This window comes from Cyprinus carpio, chromosome A2 (assembly GCF_018340385.1).
Source record: "Cyprinus carpio isolate SPL01 chromosome A2, ASM1834038v1, whole genome shotgun sequence".
In the NCBI taxonomy this organism is placed as follows: domain Eukaryota; kingdom Metazoa; phylum Chordata; class Actinopteri; order Cypriniformes; family Cyprinidae; genus Cyprinus; species Cyprinus carpio.
In genome coordinates this window covers 17,190,296-17,209,559 of record NC_056573.1, presented here as the reverse complement: position 1 = coordinate 17,209,559, position 19,264 = coordinate 17,190,296, and the positions used below count along the sequence as shown (strand labels likewise).

Sequence of the window (19,264 nt, the reverse complement as noted above, 5' to 3'; positions counted from 1 at the left end):
ATACTTAACACAGACCTCAACCCATTATAGTGACAAAGCAATGTACTTAAATTATATATTTTTGTTAATGTGAATGTGTTGATGGCATGCTTTTTTTATTATAAATAGAAGAATTTGAAAGCTTTTTAATCTTACATTTAAATTTTGAAGCAACAACGTTGTAGTTTACATAAAACAATTTTAAAAGCATTTTTAATTTTACATTTGAATTTTATTGAAAATGTTAAGAATTTTAATTTTAAAAAAGGAACAATTTTTGTTATGAATAAAACTATTTTTACCAAGTATAGGTTCTATATCCTATATATATTATAATATCTGAAATTTGGTTTATGTCAGAAATTGTAATATATTGTTCAGAAATTGTATAGAATATTTCAGTACTATGAAATAAAGGAGAAAGTTGGGTTTGAGTTTACCAGTGAGAGTAGTTTTGGTGGTGGCACCATCGTTTGAGTGGGGGTACAATGACTTTATCATACTGATCACCAGCCAGTGTGCTGTAAACCACCCTGTAGCCTTCTACATCTGCCTCACTATTGTCCCATTCCAGCTCCAGGCTAGTGGAAGGTTTTGACACGGAACTCTCAGGTTCTTTTGGTGCATCGATTTCTAAAAAATAAAATAAAAAGACACATCGATAATGTACTAGTCACTTAAATGGACATCACAGAAAGCTGGATTATCAGTTGCATTTCGGAAATCAAATATAAATGTTTATTTAAAATGAAGCAAGAACTACTCCACTTGAAATAAAAGATGCTAGTATAGCTAAAATAAAGAATGTGAAAACTAAAATCGAAAGTTGAATGGTCAAAATTTATTTACACAGTCAGAACTGCTTTCCTTCACCTGTGGTAAACTCTGTGGAAATGGCTCCACTCTCGTGCCATTCCGGACCTCCACTGACTACTGATACTTCATACGTGGATCCAGGCCTCAGGACTTGGAGGGAGTACTGTACTGGCTCAGAGTAGGCTGCAGGCAGAAATGTTGTCTTTGGTCCATCCACCCCTACCAACCCATACCGCAATATGATCTGGTCCACTTTAGCCTTGGGTGGGCTCCACTCCACAACGGCAACCGTGTCTAAGACATCTCGGACAATAAGTTGTGTTGGCCCATCAATCACTATGGAAAAAAAACAAACAAACAAACAAAAAAGTATAAGACAACATCACTGATAAAAAGAAAAGTCAGCTTCTCAATATGCTAGAAGGGTTTTCAACCATAAGTCTGAGGACCCTGGGTGTCCATACAAGCAATCCAGGTGCTTGGAGAAGAGATATAGAAAACATACAGAATTTTTCTTTTAAATTCTGAACTTTTAAACAGTTTAAAAAAATCTGGTCAGCATGATATAATCTAAATATAAAGGCAGTTACTATAAAAATGATACTGAAAAAAAGGTGAAGGTCTTTGGCTCTATAAAGGTTTAAAACCCTTAATATAGGAGTTAATAATAGAGAATCAAATCATATAGACATTTCTCTTACATGCTAACAGTGGCATAATAAGTTTTGTTTTGAGTAAATTTGTGCCTAAGGGTGTTTATTTGATGATTTGAGTTTACTATCTGAAAGCAATAACAACAACAACAACAACATGGCAGTCTGGATGTATAAATCCTGTGATTAATGATGAACATAAAACATTCATTTTGTTCCATTAAATACAAATGAAGATAAAATACAAAGTAGTAAATATGTGAATTTGCTTGAAGTGTATTCTTCCACAGAAAAACATTGCCCTAAGCTACAGCACAGACCTAACATGTAGTGGCGAAACTTATTTAAAAACAAGGAAGCAAAATGTACAGAACCTAATAACGCTGAATTTGCAGGTTTGCAAGAGTATAGTTAACTGTGACTGAATTTTAGGACAAATACCTGTGGTTAAGCCAGAAGTTGAACCACTTAAACCAAACAATGTTTAAAAACTGAGAGCCACAGTGTTTACCTGAAGTCATATATGTAACTGTAAATATATCTTATTAAAAACTACAAACTTCACCTATAAGTTATCCCTGCTTTCAAGTACAGTACATGAGAAAGTATCAGTAATATTCACCAGATACTGACAGCAGGAAGTCCAACTGCAAACCCGCACTCAAGCGACTGAATCAAGTGGCCATGCTGAGGCCTCCAACAGGCTCTTTTAATAAGAGGCTAACTGGCTGTGAGAATAATTAACCTGCTTCTTTATATAGGGCAACATGACCATCTGCCTCAGAAACATGTATTGTGAAGGAAGATGAACATCTCTGGAACTTTTAACCTCAACAGTTCAGCTCATCTCCCAACCTCGACCTCATTCTGCTGTGATATGCAAAACGCTACTAATTGGACCAGGTGAGACTACGCTGAATTGAATGTTTACCTTTCAGAAAGATGAGCCTACAACTTATAATGCACATGATGCCATTTTTACTCCCTAAAGAGTATTACAACTACATAATGTGACCCGTTGATCAAAACACAAAGGTTTAGGAGGAACCCCAGGTATGAGGAAATGATGTCACCTCAGGTTCATGGGAATATTTACTTTAAGTTCCCTACACAGCCTATTCAATCCACAAGGGTGATTTCTTGGTTTTATTCTAGACACACCAGCACAGTCTCATTCTGAAGTCTAAGCACACCAGAGACCAGGCAGTAGACTACGGTTTATTTTCCCCCCCAAAATGTTATATTTTAACGCTTAAGCATGTTACTGTGAAGCAAATTCATGAGGTACTGAGAGCATGCTTAGCGAAAACTCGTCTTCCCAGGCTTTCTCCGGGGATAGATAAATCTTTGCACACATAAATAATAAGTGACATCAACTTTGTCTTTCTTTATCAATAAGGGTATCCACAGTGGACACATGAAATATTAATGGACTTGCATGCATAATTAATGCCTCTTTAATTATGCTCGACAGTGAGAGGCCCGTAGATATTAATGCCGTTTTCACAGCAGACATGCAATTTCAATTGTCCAGGAAAAGTTCAATTGAATCTAATCCTCCAGTTTGTAATAGTGACGAAGAGAAGAAGAATACTTTGGTGAAGTTTACATTAAGAGTGCATAATTGCTGGCAGACTCACCTGCCCATTTATCATAGTGACAATTTCCATTAGCTGAAGCAATACTGACACCTCCTTGCATTTTATGCCTTCCCAGGCCCAGCCCCAGCCCCTCTCATGTGTGTCATTTGAAGGTTCTGTTTACATTCCCTCCCTTAGAGTGGCACTATATCACTGGCTGTATGTTTTTATGCATGTCTTTCAGACACATTTGCATATATTGGGTTTCGATCGGACAACTACATTGTCAGCCAGCCCTAACAGTTAACAATGGCTGTGTGTTAAGTAGTATAGTTTGAAGGTGAGCCCTATGTTCCAGCCTCATCTGCTGCAACTACTGATTCCAAGCACCAAGGGACAAGGGGAAAAACAACAGGGACATCGGCAGAGGGGTGGCGGAAATCACTGCTCAAGCCACTTCCAACTTGTCAATCCCATCTACAAAAGAGACATACTAGTGGACCAGGGCATGGGAAACCGGAAGGGAAAAACATCTTCACATTGTTCGTGCTTTCATTTCTTCAGCACACAAAAAAACAACGGTAAACTAGATTCCTGCACTCCGCCCAAGGAGCATTTGTTTGTTTGGAAAACTTTGTCTCCATCAGTGATGAAACATCCTGTACTTGCCATATCCACACGAAGAGCATCTAACACACTATCACAAAATTCAGCCTAGAAATTCATTCCTGGTTTGACACTAAATAGGCATTTGAATCTAATCTAATATAATATAATATAATATATACATATATACAAATATACAAAACTCTCATATATATAAATACTCTAATATAATATTAATAGTGCTGTCAAAATTAGCGTTCAACACATGGCGATAATTTTTTTTTAGTTTAGAAAGGCCGTTAAAAATTTTAAACACAATTAACCCAGGGGAGAACCCAAGGGTTCGCCACCCACCACTCACAATGCTGGGTCTGTCTCATTTTCCTTGACAAGAATTGCGTTTATTTAGATCCTGCATGTATTTAGCCTTAAAATTGTGCTGTACAGTATATAACTATAGTTTATGAGTCGGTTTAAGAAATGTCCTGCAATGCCGTGGTTAAGAACTGTCCTGGGAGCCCCGCCCGTCTCCTTCTCCTCCTGTAATGTTGCATGGCTCTCGTCTTGCTTCCCTCTAGGACACCCCCACACACCCCCCCCCTCTTCCTAGCGCCTCAGTACTCTTGGTCTTCCGTGATCTCCCCTTCCGACATCCGATCGCTGCCACTCACCCCATCTCACACAATATCTCCCTGTCTTTATGTTGTTTGTCCCCTTATTTGACGCAGTGATGTGCAATTCTTGCCCTCTACAAGTCTCTTTCACCGCTTTCCTACATTCCGTGGACTTATTCTGATTACTCCCCTTACTTTCATCCAACTTGTTGTGATCCACTTAGTTCCAACTTTAACCCAGGAACGATAAATCTGCCAAGAATGTCTGTGTGCGTCTGCATGTTTGAAAATAAGGCATTTATAATACAATATACTATATAATAATATAATATAATAATATATAATAGAATTAGTGCTGTCAGAATTAGCGTTAACCATGCGATAATTTTTTTTTTAGTTTAAAGCGTTAAACATATTTAACACAATTAACCTCAGGTGCTGCACAGGGTTCTCCAACCCACTCACAACTTGCTGGTTCGTCTCATTTTTCTTGACAAGAAATTGCGTTTTATTTAGACCGTGATGTATTTAGCATTAAAATTTGCATGTACAGTAATATAAAATTATTAGTTATAGAGTCAGGTTTAAGAACATGTCTCTGAAATGCAGTGGTTTTCAAGAACTGTCCTGGAGCAGCCCAGCACTGGTTCCTTTATACTACTGTAATGTTGAAGGGCTATAGTCATTGCCTTAAATTTAGGAAAACAACAACAACAACAACATACTATTTCCTAGAGACATCAGTAATATTTGGTATCAATGGCTAAAAATGTCAGTAAACAAATATAAAAATATATACCATCTTAAATTATTTTCAAATAAAATTACATTAAAAAACTTGTGAAGATTGCATGTGAAATTATTGTGATATAAAAGTTTATTTAAAATACAAAAGCTTTCATATTACGTGGAATTAATTATGATTAATCACAATTAATTTCATAAAAATGTGTCAATTGATCAAATTAGTTGATAATTTTTACAATAAATAAATTGATAATATAATATAATATAATATAATATAATATATAATATAATAAATATAAGCATTTAATGCAAATAGGCAAAATAGGCAAAAACTATTAAAGGGAAATGTTATCAGCAATGTATCCGTAAAAGTGGACAAGGAGGTTATGATGGAACATGGTTGGTACATTTCATGACGGAGATTTTAGACCTCATTACTAAATAATTATGGAACTATAAGAATGCATTCGTTTTTGTATCATGAGAGCCACGCGAATGGTCTTTAAGTTATTCAGAAACAATTACTGAACAAAAAGCTTAAGTTGCACTATAGAATCTTACACAGAACTTATTGACTAAAGGTGCAATACTGACATTGTAGGGGTAATGAGAAATTTTCGAAACACGATTGAGTTATCAGAAAATGAAACAGCAAGGCGTGGGTGTTCCTATAGATCGGCTGGGAGAGCTTGGTGCTTAACAATGCCAAGGTCATGGATTGGATTCCCAGGGAACACACATACACTAAGGGGGTTATTACTTGACTGCGCTTTGAATAAAAAGTCTGCAAATGCATAAATGTAATGTAAATGAAGTGAGAGGCATTACATGTAATAATGGTTGCAGTAACAGGCTGGCTCCTTCCTTGGTCTTTCAAGGCCACAAGGTTGACAGTGTATTCTTCCTCAGGCCGCCAGCCCCTGTTTGGTGGAAACAACGTGATGGTACTGAGTAGTTGTGCTGTCATCCCTCAATCATTGTCCTTTGATGTGCACAAGAAAAAAAACACACATACAAAATATCACATTTCACAATTCTGGCATCAGAGTGCAGTCAGGCATACAGGAATAAAACAGTACACTGCTCGAATCGACCAGAGCTTGTTTTCGGAGGGCAGTCGGTGGTAAACAAGAAGCTGCCGGAATTCAGTGTAGATGCAAATTGTTGATGCCAGATGTTTGATGTAATTGAATCAGCCTGTTTTTTCCCAACTCGCTAGCAGAGCACTTTGTGAGTCTGAAGCATCGCACCCACAAGACATCAGCTAAGCTCCTGAAAACCTTGAAATCAAGCAATTATAAAAGTGCGTGAGGATTTCAGAAGATGTGACTGGTCATAAAAAGCATCTTTTCCTTTGTTTTTTGCCATTGACTCAGTGAACGCACACTGGTCGACTCACCCCATTACGATATTGTGCGAAAAATCAGGCTCTTACGCTTTGTAGGATTAACTCCAAGAGGATATGACATTCCACTCTAAATGATTTCCCTAGTGGTTTGACCAGAATTGGCTCTCATGCACGGGTTACTCTTAGCAGACCTCTCAACGATGGACGATGAAGTGCCCCAGAATCCCCTCCCTCAAACGATCAGCTGCTTTGTATATCAACTTCCTATTCCCTCGAAGAGGCTATTGAATTTGTTTTCAATGTTATTTTCTTCCGTTTAGTCAAAAAAAGAGGGATTTATGAAACTCATGAATCATTTTGCAGGGAAAATAGTAGGGATTTGTTGAGAGCTAAGACAGTGGCATTAGTAATCATTTGTGTGACCATTTAAGTAACCCACTCCCCACTTTATCAGGTTTCCATTACACACAACATACCTCTGATATGTATTGTTGTTGGAGGGGGAAAACACTGTGTTTACAGATTTAATGGCTGGGTTCTTAATATAATGCTACAAACCAACGAAATAAACAATGCCTCAGGGGCTCTGATGCCTATTTGTTATTATACATAGGGAGAGATGTGTCACCTCGAAGGTGAAATGACAGGTATGTTGCACAGGAGGACATTTGCTTGTTTTTGACATATGGCGATGCTCTCCCACAAGCTTTTCCGAGCTGACGGACACGAGCCACAAGCTCACACAGTTTTGTTGGCATGGCAGGAGCTGGACGTTTTTTCTTCCTGCTGAGGTTGCAGAATGGACATGCCTGAAAATGTTTTTTTCCTTTCTCCAGATGGAAAATTTGAAACGGAATTAGTGAGAAAATCTTTGCCGTGGATGTGTTGTGTTTCCCTGTCATCATGCAACAAAATTCTCTTTCAACAAGGACAGATTGACATTTATCATGCTGAGAGCACCTGTCCAGAAAACCGGATCATTTTTGGCTTCAAAAAGCATTAATTTATCAGCATGTGCACAGATGGCTTTCAAAAACCTTACCATTGCAGTTTTCTTGTTTACTGTTGTCGAAATACAATGCAGAGGATGTTGAGTCCACAATGCTTAAATGATTCCAGAACCTTAGGTTTGTTATGCAGAAGCTACAGCAGGGGCAGAATCAAATGAAGTGTGACCTTCTAAGGAAAGCCTTACCTTGGGAATGAAGCTTATTTCCCACCATCAAACAAGTAGTCTAGGGTTGCCACTGAACCCCACGGACGTCTCCATGATGGATTTGAAGAGTAAACCGTCTGGATTCGAGAGATCTAAAGGTACAGATTGATTGCATTATTGGCCTCCGTCTTTGTGTGTTTCAATGAATCAACATTTTCTTAGCCAAGGTGGATCTTTACTTTCTGCTTTTAGCTCTCGTAAAAAGAGAGCAGTGGATACAGAGAGGTTTCACTTTGCAGACATATTCAAGATTATTTTATTTTTCCCAGATAATTTAAACTGCATGCTTCTTTAATAGTTTACATTTATTGTAATAAAGGATGCAGTCGGGAAACCCAAAGAATAGAAGTCAGGAAATATATTACAGTCATTTCACAGTACACACAAGTGAACCCTCCAGCCCTTTCAGTGTCATGATTTGTAAGAGCCTCCAGAGGATTTGAAAATAAATAGTGGAAACAGTAATAAAACACTATCTCTGCTGAGAGTGTTCTTATACTTCCATGTATATGATGACATTTCAAGGTTTGTAAAAGAAAGTGATAATGTAACTGTCATACAATAAGTATTACTAAATAAACTCTGACAGTAGTCAGATTAATTATTTATAAAAAATAAGAAAATTAAAAAACACAATAGAGCAAAAAATTAATTATATAAAAACTTAACGTTTTTTCAGCTATAGTTTCATATGTAGTAATACTACAGAAATTAAAACACTGCATAGCTTTCAGTGTTTGAATCAAATATGAATTGATTCTTGTTAAAGATCCAAAAGGGATTCAGTCAAGGGCAGTGAATGATTTTCTCTTTGTCTTTTGTTGTTTGATTAACATTAATGTTAATCAAACATAAACATAAAGATAAATAGGCTGCTGTCCCTTTAAGACCGACTGCACGTATCCAATATACTGAAACCGGTTTTGCACCCAACTGTTTACGAGTATAGAAACACATAACCGACTGTGTTTACATGAGTACTCCACATGACGGACATTTTTGATTATAATTCTGCATGTATCGGACCATTCAAGCGCAATAACACACAAAAAACTGAATTTGCGATTGCATGCTGTCTGAGAGAGGCGCTTTTTGTGTTTTGGGCTTCAGGTCTGTGTGTCATTGCTTGAGTTCTTTAATGCATACTGCACTTAATATCTAACATCTAGCACTTCACACTCTATTTTTTCATTCATACATTTTTTATCTTTGAGATGTATATAACTTTTAATGTAGTACTGTGCTATGGGCAAATCTCTAACGATAGACACTTTAATACCGTGGTAAACGATATATACCGTCATAAATACCGTCCATCCCTACTGTTTTACTGTATTTATCATCTTTTCTTTTTCTTTCCTTCCTTGCTTTCTCTCTGTTTTAATTCCTTCCTTGCAATATGTTTTCTTGTTACTAACTGCACAGGATTTTAGCTATTACACAGGATATGCTTCAATTGCAGAAAATGGGCAATAATGTTCAAAAAGTCTAATCTTTGTTAGAAAATTATTATTGTATTACAGATATTCTGGTTTCACTAGTTGAATATCTCAGAAGTCATAAGCAGCTCTACAATGCCTGCCAGATGCCACATGCAAATAGCACTGTTCTTTCAAATTCATTAGAGTTCCAATTATGTCTTATTATCTCTGAATTACCTGCAAAAAATGGAAGAAACAGAAGGCCAGGCAGTGGTGCTTTATGATTGTCTGTAAAATGCCCAACTGGCTTTTCACAAATAGTGGAATGTTGTTATGAGGTGTTCTATTCTAGGCTGAGGCATTTTTTCTCAAGGCGGACAGACAGTGACTGTATACGAAAGGCCCTCTAGCATTTTGCCAATCTGGCACTGCCTAACCACCAGGTGGTGGGTGTCTAATCATATCCTGTTGGCAAAGACAGCCAGTGTGTTCCTCTGAAGAACTAACCATGAGGTATGTGGTGTGTGTTGTGCAAATAGGGACTGTTGAAGGAGTGTGTATCTCTCGGTCCAGGTCTATTAAACCACTGGGTCATGCGCCTTTGGGTAACAATGAGTGCATCTTACTATGAAAATGTCAGATTCAAGAATACTATGCAAAACACCTCAGACATTTCAAATAGAAAAAAAATAGCCTTATCTGACCAAAACACAGATGTTCTTGGAATAAACACAGCTATCAGGAGAGAAGTGCATCACAGGTGGAGACTAAGGTGTTCAGTGGGGCACTGATGATGATCGTCGATCAACCGCGTACACATTGATGTTGTACTCCAGACCCGGCTCGCAATTCTGATTGGTGGTGTTTGGTAACATTTCCTGGACTCTGATCTCTAGTTGGGACTCCACCAGGGGTTGTGGGGGCATAAGTGTTGATGAGATAGTCCTGTCAGGATTTCACAGGCCCTCCCACTCCAGATCAATGGTATCCTCTGCATACTACTCCCTGAACTTGCAGGTTCATAGGAGGTGACACTGTGTAGAAAAAGAATTGACAGATTATCACATGAATATGAATCCATTCTGATCAGCCAAAAGCAATCATTCCGAGGAGATGGGTATGGAACAAGTTCTCTAATGTGATCTCAGGCAAAATCACATTGCAAGTGTTTACTACTTTTGTTCACATAATATACATTTTAAAATTGTATTTATAGATAGATAGATAGATAGATAGATAGATAGATCGTTTTTTCCCCACACCACATCTAGTATCATCTGATAATGTGTTTCTGTATGTAGTAAAGTAGTAAAATAAAAAATGCTACGTATAAAAAGATATGGAGAATCCCATTTGAGCTACCCAGAGACTAAGAAAGAACCCAAGGTCTCCAGAACACATGAGAGTTCCTCCTGATACTGGGCTCATAGGAGTAGCACAATAAGTGGCCCCTAGGGAATTACTAAGGACTTGAGAAAGCAATTCAGCTCCTGTCCACATGTACAGGACAGATTGGCATTCCTTCTGGTCCCCCTCCGCTATAACAGATCCCTCAAAACAGAGAAAAAAAAGTCCCAGGGTGGCATACTTAGCAAAATTTATCGAGTTCTAGCATATGTGCTTTTCATCCATATCTAGTTGCTAAGCTCCCTTTTTTATTTTCAAGGAGGAACAAGAATCCAGGAAGTGGAGCACAGATATTCAGATATAGACTTAGGCAAAAAGGGAGCAAAGGTCTCTTTCCAACTGATGCTTATCAGTTTCCACTTCTCTCAAGAATGTCTCACTCACTTACAATCTTGAAAACTGAACATCAATTATTTGAAAGGTCTTACTATAACAGAAATATATTAGCATAATCAGTATATATTTTTTGGCATATAAGTTATAATCAGGAAATGTTTTCTATTTAAATGATATATATTCACACACACACACACACACACACACACACACACACACACACACACACACACACCCCAGAACCGACTTGTGTCCGTACTTTCCGTGATTGGTCACATATACTGTATATAATTCTACATATACATTCAAAAATAACTGCACAACATTTCTTACAGAACTTAACTGATTTGCAATGCATATCTTATATATATATTAATTATTGACATAAGCAGCACAAATGATTTTGTATGACATATATATATACACACTCATCGGCCACTTTATTAGGTACACCTGTTCAATTGCTTGGTAACACAAATTGCTAATCAGCCAATCACATGGTAGCAACACATTTAGGCATCTAGATGTGGTAAAGATAACTTGCTGAAGTTCAAACCGAGCATCAGAATAGGGACGAAAGGGGATTTAAGTGACTTAGAAAGTAGAATAGTTGTTGGTGCCAGACGGGCTGGTCTGAGAATTTCAAAAACTGCTGATCTACTGGGACTTTCAAGCACAACCATCTCTAGGGTTTACAGAGAATGGTCCGAAAAATATAAAATATCCAGTGAGTGGCAGTTGTTGTGGATGAAAATGCCTTGTTGATGTCAGAGGTCAGAGGAGAATGGGCAGGACTGGTTAGAGATGATAGAATGGCAACAGTAACTCAAATAAACCATCGTTACAACCAACATATGCAAAATACCATCTCTGAACGCACAACATGTTGAACCCTGAAGCAGATGGGCTACAGCAGCAGAAGACCACACCGGGTGCCGCTCCTGTCAGCTAAGCACAGGTTTACCAAAATTGGACAATAGAAGATTGGAAAAACGTTGCCTGGTCTGATGAGTCTAGATTTCTGCTGTGACATTCAGATGGTAGGGTCAGAATTTGGCGTAAAGAACATGAAAGCATGGATCCATCCTGTCTTGTCTCAACGGTCCAGGCTGCTGGTGGTGGTGTAATGGTGTGCGGGATATTTTCTTGGCACACTTTGGGCCCCTTAGTACCAATTGAGCATCGTTTAAACGCCACAGCCTACCTGAGTATTGTTGCAGACCATGTCCATCCCTTTATGAGTACAGTGTACCCATCTTCTAAAGGCTACTTCCAGCAGGATAATGCACCATGTCACAAAGCTCACATCATCTCAGACTGGTTTCTTGAACATGACAATGAGTTCACTTTACTCAAATGGCCTCCACAGTCACAAGATCTCAATCCAATAGAGCAGCTTTGGGACGTGGTGGAACGGGAGATTCGCATCATGGATGTGCAGCCGACAAATCTGCAGCAACTGGGTGATGCTATCATGTCAATATGGACCAAAATCTCTGAGGAATGTTTCCAACACCTTGTTAAACCTACGCCACAAAGAATTAAGGCAGTTCTAAAGGCAAAAAAGGGGTCCAACCCAGTACTAGCAGGTGTACCTAATAAAGTGGCCATTGAGTATATATATATATATATATATATATATATATATATATATAGATATATATATATATAGATAGATAGATAGATTTTGCATTACGTGTTGTAAGTTGATTTTTTAAAAATGTCATTCACCACAGATTTTAACAGTTATTTGTCAATCCATTCAAACTGGATTCATTCGCAGCTTTGTATACATGCATAGTATTGGCAGCCTTGCTTGTCCAGATTATAGATTGACGTACTGAAGCAACAATATGTCAGCTAACAGTCTTTCTGAATAACCTAAAGACTATGTTTTGTCAAATTGTGTAGAGTATAATGTGCTACTACTTATTTCATGATCACTTTTGTTAAATTTATAGTTAAAAGACTTGTTAAAAGCAGGTTGTAGTGCTATGTTAGAATTTGCAATTAAATTTTGCAATTAAAATCACTTAATTTAAACTATTTGAAAATGTAAAAAAAATTCTCATCTCATCTTATTTCCTTCATCACCCCCATCGCAACCTGTTTGCAAAATACTTTTTGCTTATGGTTTCATCGTCGTGATGAAATGAGAAAATTGGATAGAGTAACTGAAAGAAAAACCATATTTTAATTCATTCCCTTGATAATATGAAAACCTAAGAAAGCAAAGAATCTTCTGAAGCTGTGTGAAGAGTAATAATTGAGCAGCCACTCGCAGTATTCCACCACCTCTCACAGACAACACCCCACTATTTTCTCCTAATTGCAATGAAATAAGCAATTTTGCCTACACTCAGTCTTGCAGAAAATGAGAGGCAGAGAACTGGGCTGGTAATATGATTTGCCCTTCCTCTCCCCACTCATGAGATGACAGCTGTCTTCAACGATGTGGGGTTTCGCCAGTCTTTTCCACGAACTAGCTGTGAACCTGGGTAAGCGTGATGGAGAAATTGCTTTGCCCTGGTTAATATGACACATCTTTCCCTGTGAATGTGACTTTTGACAAATGAATGGTGTTACGCTGTGAGTTGTCACCAATTTTACAGCCATGACTGGAGGAGTGGGGGGCCTACTGTGGGGTTTAGCATCTGTCGTGTGTGCCTGTAAATGGGGAAACGGTTACTGCTCTTACCAGAGAACATTTATATTGTAAAGATAAGACCAGTTGCACATCACTTAATAAAGAAGCTTGTTTAAATCTGCAGTTCACTTTGAGAGAGAATGTATGCTCTGAAAATGATGTCCATAAACAAGATTTGTTATAGCTCAATTTCCTCTTTGATGGATTTTAAATGCTTAAAGAACACCAAGAGCATCAGACATTAATAATTCACTTGCAGTATACAAGGCAGAATGTGTGAATTATCCACAAACTCATTTTTTTGAGGAATGTACTTGAACTGCTTCCACTATGTCAATATAGCAAGGTGTAATAAGTGTTTATAATGGTAAAACAATGAAAAAATGCTACTGTACATGCTGTCTTTAATTACATGCAATGTATATACTGTAAATATATTTAAAATCTATATAGATTTAACAGAACAACACATGTAATTTTGCAGCAAATTGTAATAGTATAAATTACAATTTAAATGACATCTATTCGAAATCTCTTCAATATTTAACAAGACAACAGATGTACTATTTCCTTACAGGAAAAACATATGGTTAAAGTTATGGATAATATGGATAATAGGAAAAAAACTGTTGCCTTAAAATGTCTATGTCACACATTAAATTTGATCATATTTTATTTATAGTAATTGTTATTTATTATCAGTTGTGTACATGTATGTTGCATGTTGCATTGTTTCTTTAGTTCTATTTTCAGTGTATTTAAAAGTACAAATGTTTGAAACCCATAAGTTATGTCTACAAATTTTCTGGCAACAAGAAGGGTTGGCAGTAAGAAAACACAAGGGTGTTTTTTTTTATTGTACTCAACCATACACTGACCTGAAGCACAGTCATCTCCTGCATATCCTTCTTGACAGGCGCAGAAACCATCCTTACACACCCCTTTCTGGCTGCAGTTATTAGCACAGAAGATGAGAGAGCAGTCTTCCCCCAGGAAGCCGGGTCGGCACTGGCAGGTTCCATTCACACAGGTTCCTTGATCTGAGCAGTCGTTCAGACACCTGCCCAGCGAACAGTCCTCCCCCAGCATAGGCTTCCTCACAAACACACTCGCCATCAATGCATAACCCCCTGTCAGAGCAATCACCTGGACATCGAGGCTCCGAGCAGTTCTCACCGCCAAAGTTATGGTCACATACACACTCGCCTTCGATGCAAATGCCTGGCCAGAGCAGTCATCTGGGCAGCGGGCTTCAGAGCAGTTCTTGCCAATCCATCCTTCTTCACAAACACACCCACAAACCTCCATGCTGAACGTGCCATGGCCACACTGAGGGACGAAGTCGAACTGACCTAAGATTGAACAAATATGAAATTAAAATTCTGTCTTCTTTTGCTCACTCTAATGCCATGGAAAAAATAATAATAAAAAAAATTACAAATGTTAAAACACTGTAACTGAATCAGGTGAATTTGTGATTTAAATAAAGAACTGGACCAGTCTGGTTCATTAAATGAATCATTCAAACTGGTTTTGTGACCCGAAGAATAAAATTCATAAAGGTTTGGAACAAGGTTTGGAGTACATGATGATAAAATTTTCATTTTTGGGTGAAATATCCCTTTAAGTATATAACAAACTTAAATTACAGGATGTTCCTCACACACGGCTATCATTATGTGTTCTGAAAGAAGTCACTTTTATCAGTGCGCTTTTTTTTGTTTTGTCATTCTGATCCTCATTCACTGCACTTTCGGTATCCAGGACACTCTTTTAAAACATATTCTTAAAAATGACTGCATTTTCCTCAGAGGAAACCAAGTCAAACAGGGTTTGGAGCAAAATGAGGGTGAGTAAATAATGAAAGAATTCCCACCAGGTGAGCTATTCCTTTAATTTCCATCAGGTTGGACTAAAATTAAACTTAAGAAAAACAAATAAATAAATAATTCTGAGGCAATATCTTGCCATCTTATTAGCTCCACTCCATGTAGCTTGGTTTGATTCAGCAAACAGAGGACTTATCAAAGGCTTGAGGGGAAGACCTCTCCAGCAGCAGTGCTGTAATTAATCTAGTTCACGATCTAACCTCATTTGTATAGCTTAAAATGACTTTCCCCTTTACTACTGCAGTGTTTCAGCTGTTTTTAGCTGTCCTGGAGGGGCTACACAGCCAGGTTTGCAGGTGTGGATCCACTCGAGTGCCCCTTTGAGATGTTAAACAAGCACACACACTACCAACTTCCACAGTTCTGTTTGTCCCTATGGGTCAATGCACAATATAGCCTCTACTTCACTTAGCACTGCAGTCACATCATAACCGACAGAAGGACCAGGATGCACTTTTGTTTCATCCACCGGGTACAATGAGCCAAAAGCTTTGAATCAGATTCAGTGTTAAAGAAGATTTGAGTTTGATTAATCAATTATAAAACAGAGACATAACCTGTGTATAGTAAATCCATTCTATTCGATTTATGAATATTTATTTGTAGCAGAACAAAACTTTTTCATATAACTTTTTCATATAACCTTCTTTGCATTATGTGCCATCTGGGGTTACTAAAATGAAAAAAGGATCTATGCATGACACAACTATCCCAGGATAACCCAGTTCAGTTTGCTTGTTTAATGACAACATGAGTAGGTACAAGAAGAAATATTATTGGTAGAAACTGGTAAAAATAGTTTATGAGTTCCAATGAATGATTCTTAGATGATACTTCACTAATTCAGTGCTATTTGAGTCTGTCTGAAGAGCAAGTTTTTGAGTTTTTTTTTTATGTTACACTTAGTTTTAACATATTTTAGATAGCTTATTAAAGAGAAAGTTATTCCAGCAAACAGCCATCAGTGATTTTCTGTTTTTGTAAATATTGCTGATTAAATCCTCTATTTACCTTTTTTGTACATATATGTAATGTTAAATTAATAAACTACTATTCAAAGATTTGTGGTTGGTGAGAGTTTTTGATGTTTTCAAAAGACATCTACAATGCTCATCAAGGCTGCAGTTATTTGATCAAATATACAGATTTTTTTTTTCTTTTTTTAATATATTAGAAAATGTAATTTATTAAAAGCTGAATTTGTCTGTAGTCATTACTCCAGTCTTTGGTGTCAATTTTCAAATTTTTTTAGTAAAGCATAAAACTTTAAAATAAAATAAAATATTTTGTCTGATCTCATTCCAATCAAGGATTACTTGATTCAAACTGCTTGAACATTTTTAACTAATCTTTATTCAGATCATTATCTGTTATATAATGAAAATACCATAACAGTAAGCATGTTTGAAAGAACAAATCCAGTCGGAACTCAGAAACATTTTTTTTTATAATACTGCAAGATGTGCGAGCAATGTGTATCCACCTCGAAATCTAAAACTCACCCATAACAGAGCTCTCTCCACAGCAGCTGGAGCTACACTGTGCTCGAAGCAAGGATACCTCCCTCTCCAGCATCTCTATACGGTTAGCCAGCTGTTCCATGGCCACAGCCGCAGGACAAGCACAGGCCTGCTTTGGGATATTGATGCGATGGGTGAAGGTCACCTGGCTGTCCGAGTCCACTGTCTCTTCTGTGTACTCTGTCGGCATCTTGTCACTCCCAGCTGTTCCTTTGTTTGTCCCTGGCCCTGGTACCGTGTCTAGGTCCACTGAACAAAGTGACTCTAGAGGTACATTGATGTTGTATACATGATTGAAGATCATGGCCCGGGTCTGGTTGCTAGACGGACCCCCACCTTCGGGAACCTGTCGCCTCACCCTTGTGGTCCTCACTAGTTTGCTGGTGGGGTTAGGGACAGCTTGAATCCCAAAGAACAGTAAAGCCAGGCTCACCATTGAACCTTGTATCGCCATGGTGCACCCCCACATCACAACTCGGGCACTAGGGTGAGATCATCAACTCCACAAATAGACCTCTGATTGGCACTGTGAACAAGAAGAGACCACATTTTAGTACTAGAGAACAGGAAAAGAAATGAGAAGATCTTAACAATAGCACTATTTTTAGTGGCCTCTATCTCAGCACAAATATGATTATACAAACATTATATTCATATTCCAGAGTGGTATAATTAATCCTGGGTACACTTGCGAGATGAAGAGAACATGATAGGCAGGCATTATCCGATTGACAGCTCATTGAGCCAATCATGACACTGCATTCTCTCATGTGACTTTTCACCTGTATCTGGCCTTCCAGAAGTAAAAGGAGGCCAAAGAGGCGCTGTCAAAACAGTGGTATCATTGTAGAACAGTGATCCGTTTAGTGTCACAACTCTTAAGTAATCATTGTCAACATTTCTGTCCTTAATTGAAATTAAACTCAAAATACAATATAAATATTAGATTAAAAACATGAACAAAAAATACAAAAACAAAACTTTTCAACTAAAACAAACAAAAAAAAAAGTTTAGGTTTAAGTAGAAGTACTAAAATGTCGAACTAAAATAAAAATAAAAATGACAAAAGTGCAACATTTATATGACTAAAACTTGAAAACTGGAAATATAAAAATAAAAGCTAGTAATAAATATGATAATAGTATATAAATAATGCTAAAATAAAACTGTTACACAATGTCTTATACAATTTTGCCTGTTTTTTTATTTTATTTTTATTTTTTATAGAAGGCACAACCTCCTTTAGCCCTCAGGGAAAATATTATAATGTTAAGCTAATGCTTCCAGGACAAGTAATACTTGCAGTTTCATCAAATGTAGACAATAACAGTTTGGTGACATATAAATCGGCATAATTCACAAGAACAATCTTGGGAAATCCAAATGTTTATGGGAAAGGCAGCTTTTACAAACCATCTCACACTGGTCCCGTTTCATCAGGCTCTTTTTACTGTTGAGCCCTGAACCTAGTAAAGCCAAATTATTATTGATTCCATATTTTGTGCTACAATTATTTTCTGATAATTGTAGACATTAAACCCAGAAGCTTTCCCTACAGTATGAGAAACATTTGAGTAATTTGACTGAGAATTTTGTTGATATACAGTTCACTGATTCAGTAGAGACCAAGCTATGGAATTTTCTTTTAAATCTTCCTTAATCCCTTACCAGCAACAGAACTCAGGACAAGAGCAAACTGTAAAATGAATCACTGAGTCAGACTGACACCTGGGCTTTGGGGCTATGGTCAGAGTGATAATCTCCTTTGACATTTTCTATTTTTAATGGACTGGCAGACATAGACTTCCCTACTGAAGAAACTTTTTTTTTTTTGCTGTTCAATCACATGGATAAAAGTAAGAGACTTTAAAGTAAATGTATAGTGCTCTATCATTTCTTATTGGAGAATAATTCATATGTACAGAACAAAGCATCCATCCATCCAAATCACTTCAATCCTAATGACTTCACTTTAAATTAGCTATAAACGTACTTTCAGATTAATTACTAAAATCTACTGAATATATGCCACAAAAGAATGACTAGTTAACTGAAGGGTTGTGTGTAGTCATATATTCCTGTCACATTGTGGCATCTTATTTTTATCGGTCAGAGCCTGGGGGTGTGTCTAAGTGGCTTGCTCTCATTTTATTTGTGGCACTGGACCCTGGAGCAGGTGGCTCGTTAATTCCACCTCCATCCTGCCTCTTATTTTATGAGTGGCAAACCTTGCACAGAAGGGGTCTGACATTACACAACCAACTTCACCTTCACACCTTCTACAGAAATATAGTCTGATGAAACAAACAAACAAAAATTCTAATTTTGCATAGTAACAGAGTCTACTTCACAAATATTAGCCAAAACAATGCCAGTTTTAAAATCACAATGCTTTTAAAGGAGTAGTTCACCTCAAAAAATTAATATTGATGAAACTCACCCTTTGGCCATTCAAGATGTCAATGAATTTTTTTCTTCATCGGA

At 37.4% G+C, this 19,264-nt stretch overlaps 1 protein-coding gene and 1 pseudogene across 4 annotated transcripts in view; both read right to left on the bottom strand.

Moving 5' to 3' along the window:
- Positions 1-19,264, bottom strand: part of astn1 (astrotactin 1) — a 584,917-nt gene that overhangs the window by 187,110 nt on the left and 378,543 nt on the right. The window lies entirely within an intron of this gene.
- The window catches only part of LOC109073816, a 61,135-nt pseudogene that overhangs the window by 31,756 nt on the left and 10,115 nt on the right, over positions 1-19,264 (bottom strand).